This window comes from Rhinopithecus roxellana, chromosome 16 (assembly GCF_007565055.1).
Source record: "Rhinopithecus roxellana isolate Shanxi Qingling chromosome 16, ASM756505v1, whole genome shotgun sequence".
NCBI classification, from domain to species: domain Eukaryota; kingdom Metazoa; phylum Chordata; class Mammalia; order Primates; family Cercopithecidae; genus Rhinopithecus; species Rhinopithecus roxellana.
In genome coordinates this window covers 85,100,480-85,116,261 of record NC_044564.1, presented here as the reverse complement: position 1 = coordinate 85,116,261, position 15,782 = coordinate 85,100,480, and the positions used below count along the sequence as shown (strand labels likewise).

General features: G+C 42.6%; 1 protein-coding gene across 7 annotated transcripts in view; it reads right to left on the bottom strand.

Annotated features, from left to right (window-relative positions):
• The window catches only part of FANCC (FA complementation group C), a 217,563-nt gene that overhangs the window by 166,581 nt on the left and 35,200 nt on the right, over positions 1-15,782 (bottom strand). Inside the window, exon 1 of one of the 7 annotated variants that reach the window (XM_030919733.1) lies at positions 1,058-1,148. The exons of the other annotated variants lie outside the window; for them this stretch is intronic. The gene's annotated coding sequence lies outside the window, so the exon portion shown is untranslated. Of the gene's footprint in view, positions 1-1,057; positions 1,149-15,782 lie in introns of those variants that run through there. 7 annotated transcript variants of the gene reach the window in all.

Here is a 15,782-nt window from a genome sequence, read left to right as displayed (position 1 = left end):
CCGGAGAGCTAGGTCTACTCATGTCAAATACCGACCACATAACCTTCTCAAAGAGGGGGCGCCCTGATAAACAGCACTTTTTTCCCATTTCCCCTCAGCATGAGGTCCTTTCTCTCATGAAATAAGCACCAAACAGGAGATGTACGGAGAGAATGCTACAAAACACACTAGTTATGGAAAAAGAAAAAAAGACAAATCAAATACTTAGCTTCCAATCAATGTCATCAACTAGGGGCACCACGACCTTGTCAGAAAATATTTAAAACCCCCTAAAATATAATCAAATATAAACTTAAGAAATTTATGTTCAATTCCACTTTAGTTGACAAGATTCTTCCTCCTCCTTGATGAAAGCCTGATAACTATTTTTAATCTACTGAAATGTAATGCTTCTTTGCTTCACTTCACAGGGTAAGATTCGTCAATTTACCCCTGTGTTTGCCGCTTTTTTTTTTTTTTCTGAAAGTCACAATAAAATACTCTTGTCCCCATCAAGTGTTTATGAGAGAAACAAATGGTATTTTTGCTCCTAAAACCAATGAGGTTTTAAGAAAACGTCCACTAGGAGGAGCCGGCTATTTCTCTGTTGAGTCAGTGGCATTCCACCTCTGAGATAGTCTAATCAAAAACACAGACCTGAAATTTGCAGATAATTTCAAACAAACCTCAATTGTAAACAAAATCTGGGTCTAAGGAATTGGAGGAGGCAACTTCAATCCAGGTGCAGAGTATGTATATATACTCTTCAGATGACTTTGCAAAGAATTAAGGAAATTGAATCTAGCCGATAACTCCGGGGATTTACTAAGCTCAATTCTCCCACCCAAGTCCCCAGTAATGTGGGGAGAGGAGCTATTCTCTGGACTTGGCTTCAAAGTAAAAGCATCCCTTCACCACAACGCTTGCCTTCGAGGCTAAGACAGAAATCCTTGACCTTGTTCTCCATCAGAGCACCAAAGAGCCATCATTCAGACTCAAAAACTACCAGCCTTCCCCCATGCATTCTGTTACAATGATTACTTCCTTTCCTTGCATTTCTTGTCCTCACTTCACTTACCTGAGAGTAAGACTGTTGGGTTTTGGTTAGACCAGTTGGAAAGTGAGCTGAGGAACACATGAGTTATTAAAATATTAGGCAGTCTTGCCTTGTGACTTGGCTCCAAGTTATTTCTGCCTCTCTCTCCCCTTGATTCCACAGGTAATTTATTACTACCTAAACAAAAACAAGGAACCCATACATTTATTAGGAGTCTATGACAAGAGCTCTGAAAATCACTGCAAATAAAAAGATGACAGTGTTCCCTGCTCTCAAGCAACTTATGGCTAATGAGGAAACTGCGGCCCATAAAGAGATAACCCTTCACACCCTGTGGGAAGGGCCGGGAGAGAAGGAAACACAGGGGGCTGCAGGGAGCATGAGGAAGGGGCGCCAGCCCGGCACAGAGGTGTCAGAGGCCCCAGAGAGAAGCGACGCTGTGCTAAGCAGGTCCGGAAGCATAAGCAGGAGTGAGCTAAAGACATCAAAATCCAATGCAGGGTGCTTGCTGCAACGAACAGCAAGAGTTAAGTTACCATTTGACCCATGGTTCTCAAATGTAAAAACTGTTGAGAGCTCCCAGTATTATCTAAAGTCATTTTTCTTGTTAAATATTAACAAACAAAACAGTAAAGCCTTTATGCTTGTAACTCTTAATCACAAAATAAAAAATGTACAAATTAAATATCAACAAATCTACAAAATGAGTAAAATTTAAATTGACAAAATTAACTCAGCGTGATCAATGATGTGGTCATTGAAACTCACTTTGGACTTATCATGTGGGCTTGGTACTGACAGGCAGGTTCTGTTGACTGGCCAGTACCAACACATGCTGGGAGACAGCGTAATTCACCCATCACCTTCCTCTTCAGAACCGCTGCGCAACGGCACTGTCCGACTCAGCTCAATCACTTGTCTACATGTTCACCTCTGCTCTTTATAACCGCTCCCTATATTCAAAGTAGTGCTCCTTGGCACCAACACAAACACAACTCCAGGCACTGACATTTTAAGATATTACTTAGTTAGAACTGCAGGCATTTAGGTGTGTGGAAACATGAATTTTTTTTAAATTACCATCAAAATGAAAAATAGAAGGTGAAACCTTTGTAGAGAACCACAGCATCCTAATAAATCCCACCTGCCTAATCCCACTCATCTTTTGGGGCCTGCAAGCCTCAGATGGAGTTTAAATAACTGTATGCTATGGGTCACTGAGCTCACATAGGAAGCGTTCTTGTGGTTAGCTTTCAGTACTACGTAAAACCAAATATCTTCTTTCCTTTAAACTCTTTGCCCACGTGACGTCCAGTTAAGATGGCACAGTAAATTCGCTCTTTGATGGACTCTCTTTACTCCAAACATACAGCAATGAGAGGGGAAACATAAAAAGAAAAAAGAAGAAAAAAGGAAAAGGATGCAGGCAAGCACACACACAAAATAAACAAACATCTCTATGAAATCGATACAGGACAGAAACACAAAGAGGCAAGGCCCTGAGGACAAAACCTTGAGCAGCCAGCCCCTCCTACGCTAGGATCCAAAAACAGGCAAAAAAAACTAGGTTTGGGTCTCAGAAGGGCTGGGGGCTACACAGAGGCACAAAGGACAGAGTGAGAAACTAGCACCTCTGCTGGAAGGTGGGATGAAGGTGCTGACTGGAGGCCCCTCCATCCCGGAAGGAAGGCTCGCGGCGTCCTCGCCACCCATGCAGTGGCGGTCTAGGTAGGACGGAGGACACCTGCCAGGCGGGACCAGGCGTTCTGTGAAGCAGCCCGTGAATGCCCAGGGAACTCAGCCCCCACTGTGAACGCTGGGTCTGCACCCAGGCTCCAGGGAACTCAGCCCCCACTGTGAACGCTGGGTCTGCACCCAGGCTCCAGGGAACTCAGCCCCCACTGTGAACGCTGGGTCTGCACCCAGGCTCCAGGGAACTCAGCCCCTACTGTGAACGCTGGGTCTGCACCCAGGCTCCAGGGAACTCAGCCCCCACTGTGAACGCTGGGTCTGCACCCAGGCTCCAGGGAACTCAGCCCCCACTGTGAACGCTGGGTCTGCACCCAGGCTCCAGGGAACTCAGCCCCCACTGTGAACGCTGGGTCTGCACCAGGCTCCAGGGAACTCAGCCCTCACTGTGAACGCTGGGTCTGCACCAGGCTCCAGGGAACTCAGCCCCCACTGTGAACGCTGGGTCTGCACCCAGGCTCCAGGGAAGCCAGATAGAGACAAGCGGAATGAGGCTACACAGGGGAGAGTGTGCGGAGAGGGAGAAAGAGGTGAAAAATGACTGAAGGAGTGAAAAGTTTTTAAAACCTCATTCAAAACATGTCATTTAACCAAAGTTCTAAAGTACATAAAGAAATAAATGCAACTAACAATATCAGACATTAGATCACAAATTCACTTCAGATGAAGTTAATCAGTCCAACAAATAGGTATATTTAGATGCTAAAAAATCCTAACAAAGGATACTTAAGATACTAAAATAATCCCAACAAAATATATTTAAGGTGATTTTTAAAACCCACAAAAATAAGTGTATTTGGGGTGCTTTTAAAAAAAAGCTAATTAAAAAATAAAGTGTCAATTGAAAAGGCAGAATTAAAAGAATCATCTGCAAAGTATGTAAATCAGGACTACGGTCATTAAAACCTAAAAACTCAGTGCAGAATATACTAAGACAGTAGACTGGAGAGGAAGCGCTGTGTCTTGACGAAACACTGCACATCCCTGGATCTGCAGTGCCACAGCTCGGGAGCCCAGCTGCCGGCTCCACAGCCCGGCCTCGCTCAGGCCTGGCCAGTGGCCTTTTGATCCCACAGGTGACTGAATGGGTCAGATCCGCACATCCAGGCTGTGAGTCCCACCAGCATTTTGCCTCTCCCCTACCAGTTGGTGGATATAGGTGAAGCGACTTTCATCTTATACAACCCCTGCAGAAACTTGCTGAAAAAGCAGACCCTGAAATGCTTCTGGCAACAGATTTGTCCTCCTTGCAATAGATAATCACTCTGGATTTAAATTTATCTTCTTTGCCCACCACACTTCTCCAGCATCACCAAATGTGGAGTTGACTGGATTCCTTCTTCACCATCATGGTATCACAACCAACTTCTGACCAAGGAGTAAAGCAATGGGCTCCTGCCAAAAGGGTCTGTTGTCAGCTAAGGTACTACTAGCTGCTGCATGAACTCGATGGCTTTGTTGTCAGCTAAGTCACTACTAGCTGCTGCATGAACTCGATGGCTTTCACCTGTATTCCTTCATCACTTCCAAATTTCTCTACTACATATTTATTTCATTCTACTGCATCTTCTCTGAAGCTTAAACAGGAAACAAACATTAACATAAAGGAAAACATAAACAAGAACCATATCCTGCATTATGTGGAAAGGAACTTTGATTTGAGGAATCACAGATGAATAAAAATTTAAAAAATCTTGGAAAACTGCTAACAATACACATCAAAATTGTTTGGATAAAGAGTCACATTTTTTTCTTTAAAAGGTTAGAAAACCTCTCACTTAGGTTCCCCTGGAAAGCAGAGCTCAGACAGGCTAGAGAAGGTAAAGACCCTAATTCAGCCCCTCATTTCCAAAGACAGAAAGCCTCTCACCAGACCAGCCATGTGATGTCCTCCAGGTGGTGTGCCTGGCAGCTATGCAAGGGGACCAACAGGACACAGGTCCTGGAACCAGCCGCTGTGCTCTCAGAACCTCTCCAAAGCCGATGCTATGCTATGGCACAAGAGCACCACCTACAGAATTCCAAGGGACAACTTAGTCCATTTATTGAAAAATATGACTGTGGAGGGATGAACTCCACATCATTTCAATCTAGTTGGCTGTGTCTCTTTCTCTTTTAAAACTAGAACCCTTGCCAAGACTCCTGAAAAAGCAGCAATATGCCTTCTTATTCTCCCATTTTCACTTTAATTACCACAGTAAAATGAATCTCTCTCTTCCTATCAAGCTTTGGCTATCTTAATGCATTCTGCTATTTCTAGATCCCTCTTCCCCTACCTGTTTCCCAAAGGGCAGAGAAAACCTCTAGGGGAGTAGCAGTACTACAGGGTCTGGGAGGGATGTATGTGAAGTCAATCATTCGGTCCGATTTTAAACGCTATGAAGCACAGTGCTGAGACAGGGGAACCGTTTTCACAAACTCACTGAAAGGCGATTACAGCAGTCCCTTTCTCCTTGCGGAGCTGAAGACGAGCACACAGTTTCTAAACCAGCACAGCTGGAGATCAGACGATCTGTTCATAAGATAGAATACAGAAGAAAATACGTAGGTGTAAGGAAAGACGATTTACGGGATAAGTAACACTGGGGAGAGCTGATTGCTTCTGCTGTGCTGTGTACTAAATATATCAAATATAACTGAAGGCAAAGAGCGGGGTCTTTCTGGAGCCCTTCATGCCTTACATGAAGCCCCTAGGTACTGCCAAGTACAGTTCAGGTGACACAGACTCACTTGAACAATTCACATGCATTCCAGCCTGGTTATCATGTAGCTTTGCTATGTCTTATTGGTCTGAGAGGGACGCTCTGGGAACCATTATATGTCACCCTCTCCCATGCCTTAGTCATGATTAAAAAGCTGCAGCTTTTGTTTCTGCCAGCGTCTGCACCAGTACTAGTCCTGTCATCCAGTACCAGTCAGGGACCCGTCCCAGCGAGCGCACTGCAGGCCAACATGATGGGGGAGCCTGAACAAAGCGCACTCCTGGACACTCGGCAAGCACTCCAGAGATCAGCCACCTGAGAACTGTGGGAGTGCATGTTGATTACTTTGGAAATCATAAAAACTTCAAAACAGCAAATGTGTCTATACTGTTTCAATTATTTCACAGAAAAAAAAAAAGATACTTCAGAAAAATTCCAATCATGATTCTCTAGTGCATAAACTGCTGAGCTAAATGTGCAGTTCGTACTCTGCCAATGCCACACGGCAAGGCAAGGAGCAGCCGGCAGAGGATAAATCCAACTGAGCACGAAAACCTACAGAAACGGACCTGCTGAAAAAGAATGAGGTGATACACGGACAAATTCTAAGATGAAGGGCAACTTAGGTGTCTAACACAGGTAAAGTAGAAAAAACCCAAGCTGGGGATTCAGAGGCCCATAGGATTTTTAAAAAACATAATATTGAGATTTAGTTGACTAATATAAAATGCCACAATGTTAGAATACACTAACAGGGGTCTAGCAAAAATTTCATAATCCTGCTTGATTTGGCCCAATTGTGGATCTCACCAGAACATTAGGTGTAGTGGAGAGGAGCAGTTACCTCTCCAGCATCCATTCTCCACCCTTCCCCTTCTCAATGAGACTGGAAACTTGCCAGTCGGCATATTTGAGTGCGGTAAGAATGGGCTCTGATTAGGTTAAAGCAGGGCTCATAACCAGGGACAGTCTTATCCCAGAGGGGACCCTTGACAATGTCTGAAGACATTTTTGGTTGTCACAGCTAGGAGGAGGATGTCACTGGCACCCAGTGGGCGAAGGCCAGGAACACCACTCAACACTTACCATGCACAGGACAGCCCCCCACAGGAAAGAATTAGCAGCCCAAATGTCACCACCTCATTCCCACACTAGCACATGGGACCTGTGGATATTACTCTACATGGCAAAGGAATGACTATTACCGTGTACAACAACTACTACTACAAAGCGGTCACGTTCAGGATCCTGAGAGAAGGAGCTTGTCCTGGAATATCAGGCTAGGGTAGGCCACATGCATCCTTATGAGAGAGGCAGCAGGAGCTGGAGACAGACACAGAGGAGGCAGCAACGTGAAGACAGAAGCAAAGATTGGAGGGATGCAACCACAAGCCCAGGAATGCCATGCTGGCCGCCAGAAGTGAGAGCAACCAAGTGTCCCTAGAAGGAATGTGGCCCTGCCAGGTTTCACACTTCTGGCCTCCAGAATTGCAACAAGATAAGAGTCTGTTCTCCTGATCCAACAAGTTTGTAGTAATTTGCTACAGCAGCTTCTGGAAACTAATATAGCATCCTGCAAGGAGGTGTAGGAATTGCAAATTACAAAAAGGGAAGCAAACTTACATCTTGTTTTTTTTTTTGTTTGTTTGACCCAAAGATCCCCTTCTACTGATATACCAAAGGGTTCCACACTAGGAGTTTCTTCTACTGTCAAAATCCCCAAGGAAAAATATTATTAAGCACTTTGGCTGCTGAATGCACACCTTAAAATTTCATCACCTGACTCACCAACCACCTTCCAAAGAATGGCTCCTTCCCTCTTCCATCAATCCCATCAAGCCTCCTCCTTTTTTTTTTTTTTTTTTTTTTTTGAGATGGGGTCTCGCTCTGTCCCCCAGGCTGCAGTGCAGTGGCGCAATCCTGGTTCGCACTCAACCTCCTGGGTTCACGCCATTCTTTGCTTCAGTTTCCCAAGTAGCCGGGACTACAGGCCCCCGCCACCACACCTGGCTAAAATTTTTTGTATTTTTAGTAGAGACGGGGTTTCACCGTGTTGGCCAGGATGGTCTCCATCTCCTGACCTTGTGATCTGCCCGCCTTGGCCTCCCAAAGTGCTGGTATTACAGGCACGAGCCACCGCGCCCGGCCCCACCTCCTCTTTTTTATTGAGGCAACAAAGCAACATTTTAACCCATTTTATGTACCAACTACATTTATTTAATTTTGGATTATTTACTAATAAAAAGTTTTCATTGCTCAATGATATATTTTTCTATTTATAGAAAGTATTTGGACATCGTAGGTTGGGATGGAACACATCATAACTTTTACCACTAAAATTAACAGAAGTTAGCCAGCTGCAGTGGCTCACACCTATAATCCCAGCACTTTGGGAGGCCAAGCAGGTCTGCTCGTTTCAAGGGCTTCTCTGTAGACTAGTGGCCTCTGCTGCCTCTTGAGGCCAGGAACTCGAGACCAGCCTGGCCAATACAGTGAAACCCTGTCACTACTAAAAATAGAAAAAATTAGTTGGGCGTGGTGTCGCATGCCTGTAATCCCAGCTACTCGGGAGGCTGCAGCAAGAATTGCTTGAACCCGAGACGTGGAGGTTGCAGTGAGCTGGGAGATCGTGCCACTGCCCTCCAGCCTGGGTAACAGAGTAAGACTCTGTCTCAAAAAACAAAAACAACAAAAAAATTAACAGAAGTAATTTTTCATTTTCTAGCTTTTCACTTACTGGCAGGATTCTCAGAATTAACATCATTAAGTGAGGGATAGGCATATTCCTTTCATCTACAGTAAATGCCTGGGAAGTAGCTTGGTTTCTTCACCCTCTTTATTCACACCTTGCTTTGCAGGAGTTATCAGCTAGAAATCGGTGATCAGCACAACCCTTCACTGCCCAGCAAAGGTGTGGGGGTAGGGGTACAGAGAGATGAAGAACCTTACAGAGACCATCCATCCAGTTAAAACTCCAACAAGAACAGAACCGGCATCCCCTGGCACCTAGACTAATATTCTACCTGAGGTTATATGAAGGAATTAAGGACAAATGTGATCAAAAAAGCAGCAGAAAACAGCAGAATGTTTTTCTTTTTTGAGAAAAGATGAAATGATGCAGGAATCTTTAGCCGAGACAAGGGAAGGGTGGTGAATGAGTCACTAAATGCCTGCTGGTGAGGAAGACACTGACTGACTGAAGGGTACCCCAACATGGAATTATTTTGCACTGATTATCAGACCTTGGTTTTCTATCTTTTTGTGTGTCTCACAATTCAAAGAGTCTTTGGGACTTGAATTACATAAGACTCTATTGCACTAGATTGTGCTTGGCACTGTATTTCAGCTCTAGAACAGAAATCCACTCAACTAGCACAAGTCAAATGGGGGAAGAGGTGTTATGAAAAGGCTATGACCAAAGATCTCATGAGCACCACCCAAGAAAAGAAAAGGTTCAGCTGGTCCAAATAGGAAGTGGAACTAGAAGCTCCTGCCACCACATCTCAGGGAGTCCACATGTCCGCTCGGTGCAAGGGCTTCTCTGTAGACTAGCTGCCTCTGCTGCCTGCAGCTTTTTTAGTTCCCCCAGCTTGCATATCTTTTATGCTGTAGTTCAGAACATGCTACAATTCTATATGAAATTTCAGCCCAAGAACTAACCATTATCTAACCAGCTCAGTAGCTCAAGGTCCCCATTCTCAGGGAAGAGGATGTGATTGGCTCCATCCAGCCAATAGAGCCTTTAGATTGTTTCCTATGGGGTCAGGTGCTCATTCCACAAAGATTGGTGGTTGATGAGTACTACTGTCTGGGCAGACACTTCAAAACAGGGTGTAGCAAAGAGGAAATGATTGGCATATGCATAGAGGAACTCAAGAGTGATATGGCTGTTTCAGTTAAGGCTACCCAGAAAGACTGTATCACTGTAGAATTTGTGATCTTTGGACGAAGTGGTCATAATTTGTAAACAAGAGAGTAGGAACCGTTTTAATTTTTTATTATACTTTAAGTTCTGCAATACATGTGCAGAACGTGCAGATCTGTTACATAGGTATACACATGCCATGGTGGTTTGCTGCACCAATCAACCCGTCATCTACATTAGGTATTTCTTGTAATGGTATCCCACCCCCTGACAGACCCCAGAGTGTGATGTTCCCCTCCCTGTGTCCATGTGTTCTCATTGTTCAACCCCCATTTATGAGTGAGAACATGTAGTGTTTGGTTTTCTGTTCCTGTATTAGTTTGCTGAGAATGATGGTTTCCAGCTTTATCTATGTCCCTGCAAAGGACATGAACTCACCCTTTTTTATGGCTGCATAGTATTCCATGGTGTATATGTACCACATTTTCTTTATCCAGTCTGTCATTGATGGGCATTTGGGTTGGTTCCAAGTCTTTGCTATTGTGAATAGTGCTGCAATAAACATACGTGTGCATGTGTCTTTATAGTAGAACGATTTATAATCCTTTGGGTGTATACCCAGTAATGGGATTGCTGGGTCAAATGGTATTTCCGATTCCAGATCCTTGAGGAATCTCCACACTGTCTTCCACAATGGTTGAACTAATTTACACTCCCACCAACAGTGTAAAAGCAAGGAACCATTTTTAAATTTCCTTCTAGCTCCAGTGTCTAGAGCAAAATCTTACTACTTTTGGCTTGTACTGTCAGAAATTTATCATTTGTCCAGAAGTGTCTCCAATTAGCAGACCATCAAGGAAATCTCAAAAAATGAAATGGACTGATACACAGTATGGGCACTGACTTGCCATTATTTGGTGAAGGGAAAGGAGGAAAGGGATAAGGCGAGGATATATGCAGTCCCTACCTAAGTAGGAATTCTCTGAACTATATATGATACAAGTCCAGCAAAGGACTGGAATTAGAACTAGTTCCTCAAGTAATTTTTAAACATAAAAACAGGCCAAGCCTGGTGGCTCATGCTTGTAATCCCAGCACTTTGGGACTGCAGAGGCTGAGGCAGGAGGACTGCTTAAACCCAGGAGTTTGAGACCAGCCTAGGCAATATACCAAGACCCTGTCTCTACAAAAAAAAAACAAATAAATAAATGAACAATAAAGTAGCCAGGCATGGTTGTGTGTAGCTGTACTCCCAGATACTCAGGAGGCTGTGGCAGGAGGATCACCTGAGCCTAGGAGGCAGACGTTGCAGTGAGCTATGATTGTGCCACCACACTCCTGCCCGGATAACAGAGCAAGACCCTATCTCAAAAAAGTAAAATAAAATAAAATAGAGACAGAAATGCCGCTGGGGCAGGGAAGAGGAGAGAAGGAAGAGTGAATAGGCAGAACACGGAGGATTTTTAGGGCGACAGAACTGTTCTGTATGATGGCATAATCGTGGATACATGTGTATCTGTCCAAATCCATAGAATGTACAGCACCAAGACTAAACCCTAATGTTAACTACGGACTTGAGGTGAGGACGGTGTATCAATGCATGTTCATCAGTTCGAGCAAATGCACCGCTGTGGTGGGGGATGTTGTGCATGTCAGGGCGTGGGGTAGAGAGGAAATCTCTGTACTTGCTGCTCCATTTTGCTGTGAGTCTAAAACTGCTCTAAAAAACAGTCTATTAAAATCAACAACTACGAGCCATGGTGGCAGCAAGAGGAGGAAGTGTAGCCAAACAAAACCCAACCCAGCTAGGTGGTGCACGCCTGTAACCCCCGCCGCTCAGGAAGCTAAGGCAGGAGGATGGCTTGAGCCCAGGAGTTCAAATCTAGCCTGGGCAACTTCGCAAGACCTCAGTCTCTAAAAGGAAAAAAAAAAAAAATGCAAACCTACTCTATACACTCTGAGCATAAGGACCATAAATAGGAGGAGCAGAGAGAAGGCAAGAGTGGATCTCAGTTACACCTGGCAGGAGCCACAGCACTCACACCCTGTCTGATGACATTAATCAGTTCCCTGAATTACAGTTTCACTAAAATCAGACAGCCAGATGCTTGGTTTCTCCAGACAGTGAGCAAAGTTCCTGCTCCCTGTACTATGAGGTATCATCTGCTTCCAAGTCCAGTGTTTGAACTCTCCAACCACCAGGAAACCAAAACAAAACCTCTTCTGGGGTCTCCCCCAGCTCAGCCACCAGGATGATACAAATTTTCAATGTCAACTAACAATTTCAGATGGGAGACTGCCTCTCACAGTCAACTAACAATTTCAGATGGGAGACTGCCTCTCATAGTCAACTAACAATTTCAGATGGGAGACTGCCTCTCACATTCAAGACATGAAGTTATTTTTGTTGCTGAGTTTGTTCTTAAATATGTTTTCATGCCGACTTAGACTGCAGAATATCCTAACAGTACCTCTGGTTTCCTGCGTTAATTCATTGAGCCAACTTTTCTCTAACCCCTTCCTCTAAATAACAGATAATCCTTTTCTGGTCACAGGGTGCTTGGTCTCTCTCTGTCCCTTGCCCAACACATCTTCAAGACCACTTATTTAGGGGCAGGGCCATCTCTAGTAATAGCCTGATTATTTCCATGTATACCAGCCAAAGCCTTCATAAAGTGATACTACTCATTTCCTGTCACACCCCAAGAACTATATTTGGTCTGGCAATCCTCAGGTTTTACCATATTGATTTGAGTCGGATCTCAACAACGACAACAACAACAATAACAAACATCAAAGAAAGAGTATGAGTCCTTTTGCCTACTAACTGTGGTTAAAGATATGAAACATTTTCCACGGGCTTAAAAAGCATAATTATCGGTTCATCAACCGGTACAAAGTTACAGTTAGACAGGAGGAAAAAGTTACTGTATTCTGTTGTACAGTAGGGTGACTATAGTTAAACTGTATTCTGTTGTACAGTAGGGTGACTGTAGTTAAACTGTATTCTGTTGTACAGTAGGGTGACTGTAGTTAAACTGTATTCTGTTGTACAGTAGGGTGACTGTAGTTAAACTGTATTCTGTTGTACAGTAGGGTGACTGTAGTTAAACTGTATTCTGTTGTACAGTAGGGTGACTGTAGTTAAACTGTATTCTGTTGTACAGTAGGGTGACTATAGTTAAACTGTATTCTGTTGTACAGTAGGGTGACTGTAGTTAAACTGTATTCTGTTGTACAGTAGGGTGAGTGTAGTTAAACTGTATTCTGTTGTACAGTAGGGTGACTATAGTTAAACTGTATTCTGTTGTACAGTAGGGTGACTATAGTTAAACTGTATTCTGTTGTACAGTAGCGTGACAGTAGTTAAACTGTATTCTGTTGTACAGTAGGGTGACTATAGTGAACCCTTTTCCCATTTGCCCAGAGAATACTTGCCCACAGTGCATGCGGCTGCAGCGTCTACTATGAGATAACTTTGCTCGCTTTTACTACTATTTTTGCAAGCTCTAGTGCATTGAATTTGGAAATAAAAAACATCATTCTATTTATAACATTCTGTTTTTAGTATTGGTATTTCCATTCACAAAATACAGTAATTCTCAATTGTTGAAAATATCAAATCCTAGAAAATGCAGCATTCCTATGCATGATGGTAACATTGTTCTTGAACAGTTATTGGCCAAAGATCCATTTCAATTCAAGTTTTCTGAAATAGACGATTCTGATGATTCAGACAATTCTAACATTAGTTATGTTTAGAAATAACTCCAAGAACAGTTTTTATATTGTGTTTTCACATTGAAAATCAGTCAGATTTGCTTCAGCCTCAAAGAGCACGTTTATGTAAAATTAAGTGAGTGCTGGGTGGTGAGCTGCACCTTTGTTCCTAAATGGAAAAAGGGTTAAACATAATGTATGCATATTTCAAAATAACTGGAAGTGAGGATTTTGAAAGTTCTCACCACAAAGAAACAGTATTTCAAATGATGGATATGCTAATCTTCCTAATTTGATCAGTACATAATGTACACATGTATTGAAACATCACATTGCACCCTATAAATACACACAACTACATGCCAATTAAAAATAAAATAATTTTTAAAAAGAAACACATAAACTTTCCAAATTTATTGAAAGATACCAGGAACATCAACAAACTCCAAATAAGATAAACGCAATGAGATTCACAAACAAAAACACTGGAGCAAAAATGCTGAAAGTCAAGGACAAGGAGAAAGTCTTAAAAGCAGAAACAGAAAAATAGCCCATTACTTACAAGGGAACCCCAATAAGATTAACAGGTGACTTCTCAGCAGAAACAACAGATCCCAGAAAAACATGGGAAAACATATTCAAAGTGCTCAAAAGAAAAAGTTGTCAGCCAAGAATCCCATATGCCCCAAAACTCCCTTTCAAAAATGAAGGTGAAATAAAGACTTTCCCAGATAAACAAAAACTGAATTTGTTGCTAGAAAACCCACTTTGCAAAAAATAGTGAATTAATACCAGAAGGTAATTTGAATCCACACAATAAAAGAACACTGGTAAGGTAATTATGTAATTATAAATGCACATTTTTCTCTTATTCTCATAATTGACATAAAAATGAATTGCATAAAATATGTACACACTGTACTGCTACACCTATAACACACAGAAGCTATAAGATATTTAATATATTTGCAAAACACAGTGCAAATGAGTTAAACAGACAAGTTGTATTGGGCTAAGGAAATAACTATACATGTTAAAGTGATAATTAAAACATTGTTGAATTCATAACGGTAAGAAAGGTCATATGTATAACAATAATGCCACAAAAAAGGAAGAGAAGGGAATAAAGCTATGCAGACGATCCATAACTTATGATGGTTAGACTTACAATTTTTTGACTTTACAGTGATGTGAAAGTGATACACAGTCAGCAGAAACCATACTTCAAATTTTGAATTTTGCTCTTTTCCCAGGCTACTGATATGTGATACCATAACTACTGATAAAACAACTAGAAAAAAGATCAAGAAAATAGAACACTTGAATAACATTATAACCAAGTGACCTAACAGACATTTACAGAACTCTCCACCCAACAACAGAACAAACATTCTTCTCAAGTATGCTTTTCTCACAATGCTGGGCAGTGACAGCAAGCCACAGCTCCCAGTCAGCCCAGCAATCACAAGGTTAAACAAGCAACACTCTACAGTGTACTGTGTTGCTAAGCAATGATGTTTAGTACATTAGGTGTATTAAGTGCATTTTTGACTTACAATATTTTCAACTTATGGTGATATAACTCCATCATAAGTCGAGAAGAATATGTGCAGGACGTAAGTCAAGAATCATATGTATAGGAGTAACATTTCTATATATCATGGTAATTAAGCTAGTATAAGTCTGAAGCTTATTCTATGGCAAACTCTAGAGCAACCACTAAAAAAATACTCAAAAAGAAGAGTGAAAACATCATTAAAGAAATTAAAATGCTACATTATAAAATATTCACTTACAGGCATGAGTCACTACCTGTAATCCCAGCACTTTGAGAGGCCAAGACAGAAGGATCACTTGAGCCCAGGAGTTTGAGACCGGCCTGAGCAACAAAAAATCTCTACAAAAAAATCAAAAAATTGGCTGGGCATGCTGGCTTACACCTGTAATCCCAGCATTCTGGGAGATGGAGGCAGGCAGATCACTTGAGGCCACGACTTAGAGACTAGTCTGGCCAACATGGTGAAATCCCCCATCTCTACTAAAAATACAAAAATTAGCTGGGCATGGTGGTGCATACTTATAGTCCCAGCCACTCAGAAGGTTGAAGCATACGAATAGCCTGAGCCTAGGAGACAGAGGTTGTAGTCAGCCAAGATCACACCACCGCACTCCAGCCTGGGTGACAGACCAAGACTCTGTCTCAAGAAAAAAAAAAATTAAAAATCGAAACATTAGCCAGGTGTGGTGGCGCATGCCTGTGATCCCAACTTCTTGGGCAGCAGAGGGAGGAGAATCACTCGAGCCCAGGAGGTCAAGGATAGCAGTGAGCCATGTCCATGCCACCGCACTCCAGCCTAGGCAAGAGAGTGAGTGTGTCTCAAAAAAACAAAAACAAAAACAAAAAAACAGACAATATTTACTTAAAACAAAAGAGAGTAATAAAAGGAGAAATAGAGTTACAAAAAAGACAAGAGATATACAGAAAACATAAAGTACAAGTTTAGACATAAAGCCAACCATGTCAATAATATCACAGATGTGAGTGGAATAAACAAGCCCACCAGGCTGGGCTCGGTGGCTCACACCTGTGATCCCAGCACTCTGGACGGATGTGAGTGGAATAAACAAGCCCACCAGGCTGGGCGCAGTGGCTCACACCTGTAATCCCAGCACTCTGGGAGATCAAGGCAGGTGGATCACCTGAGGTCAA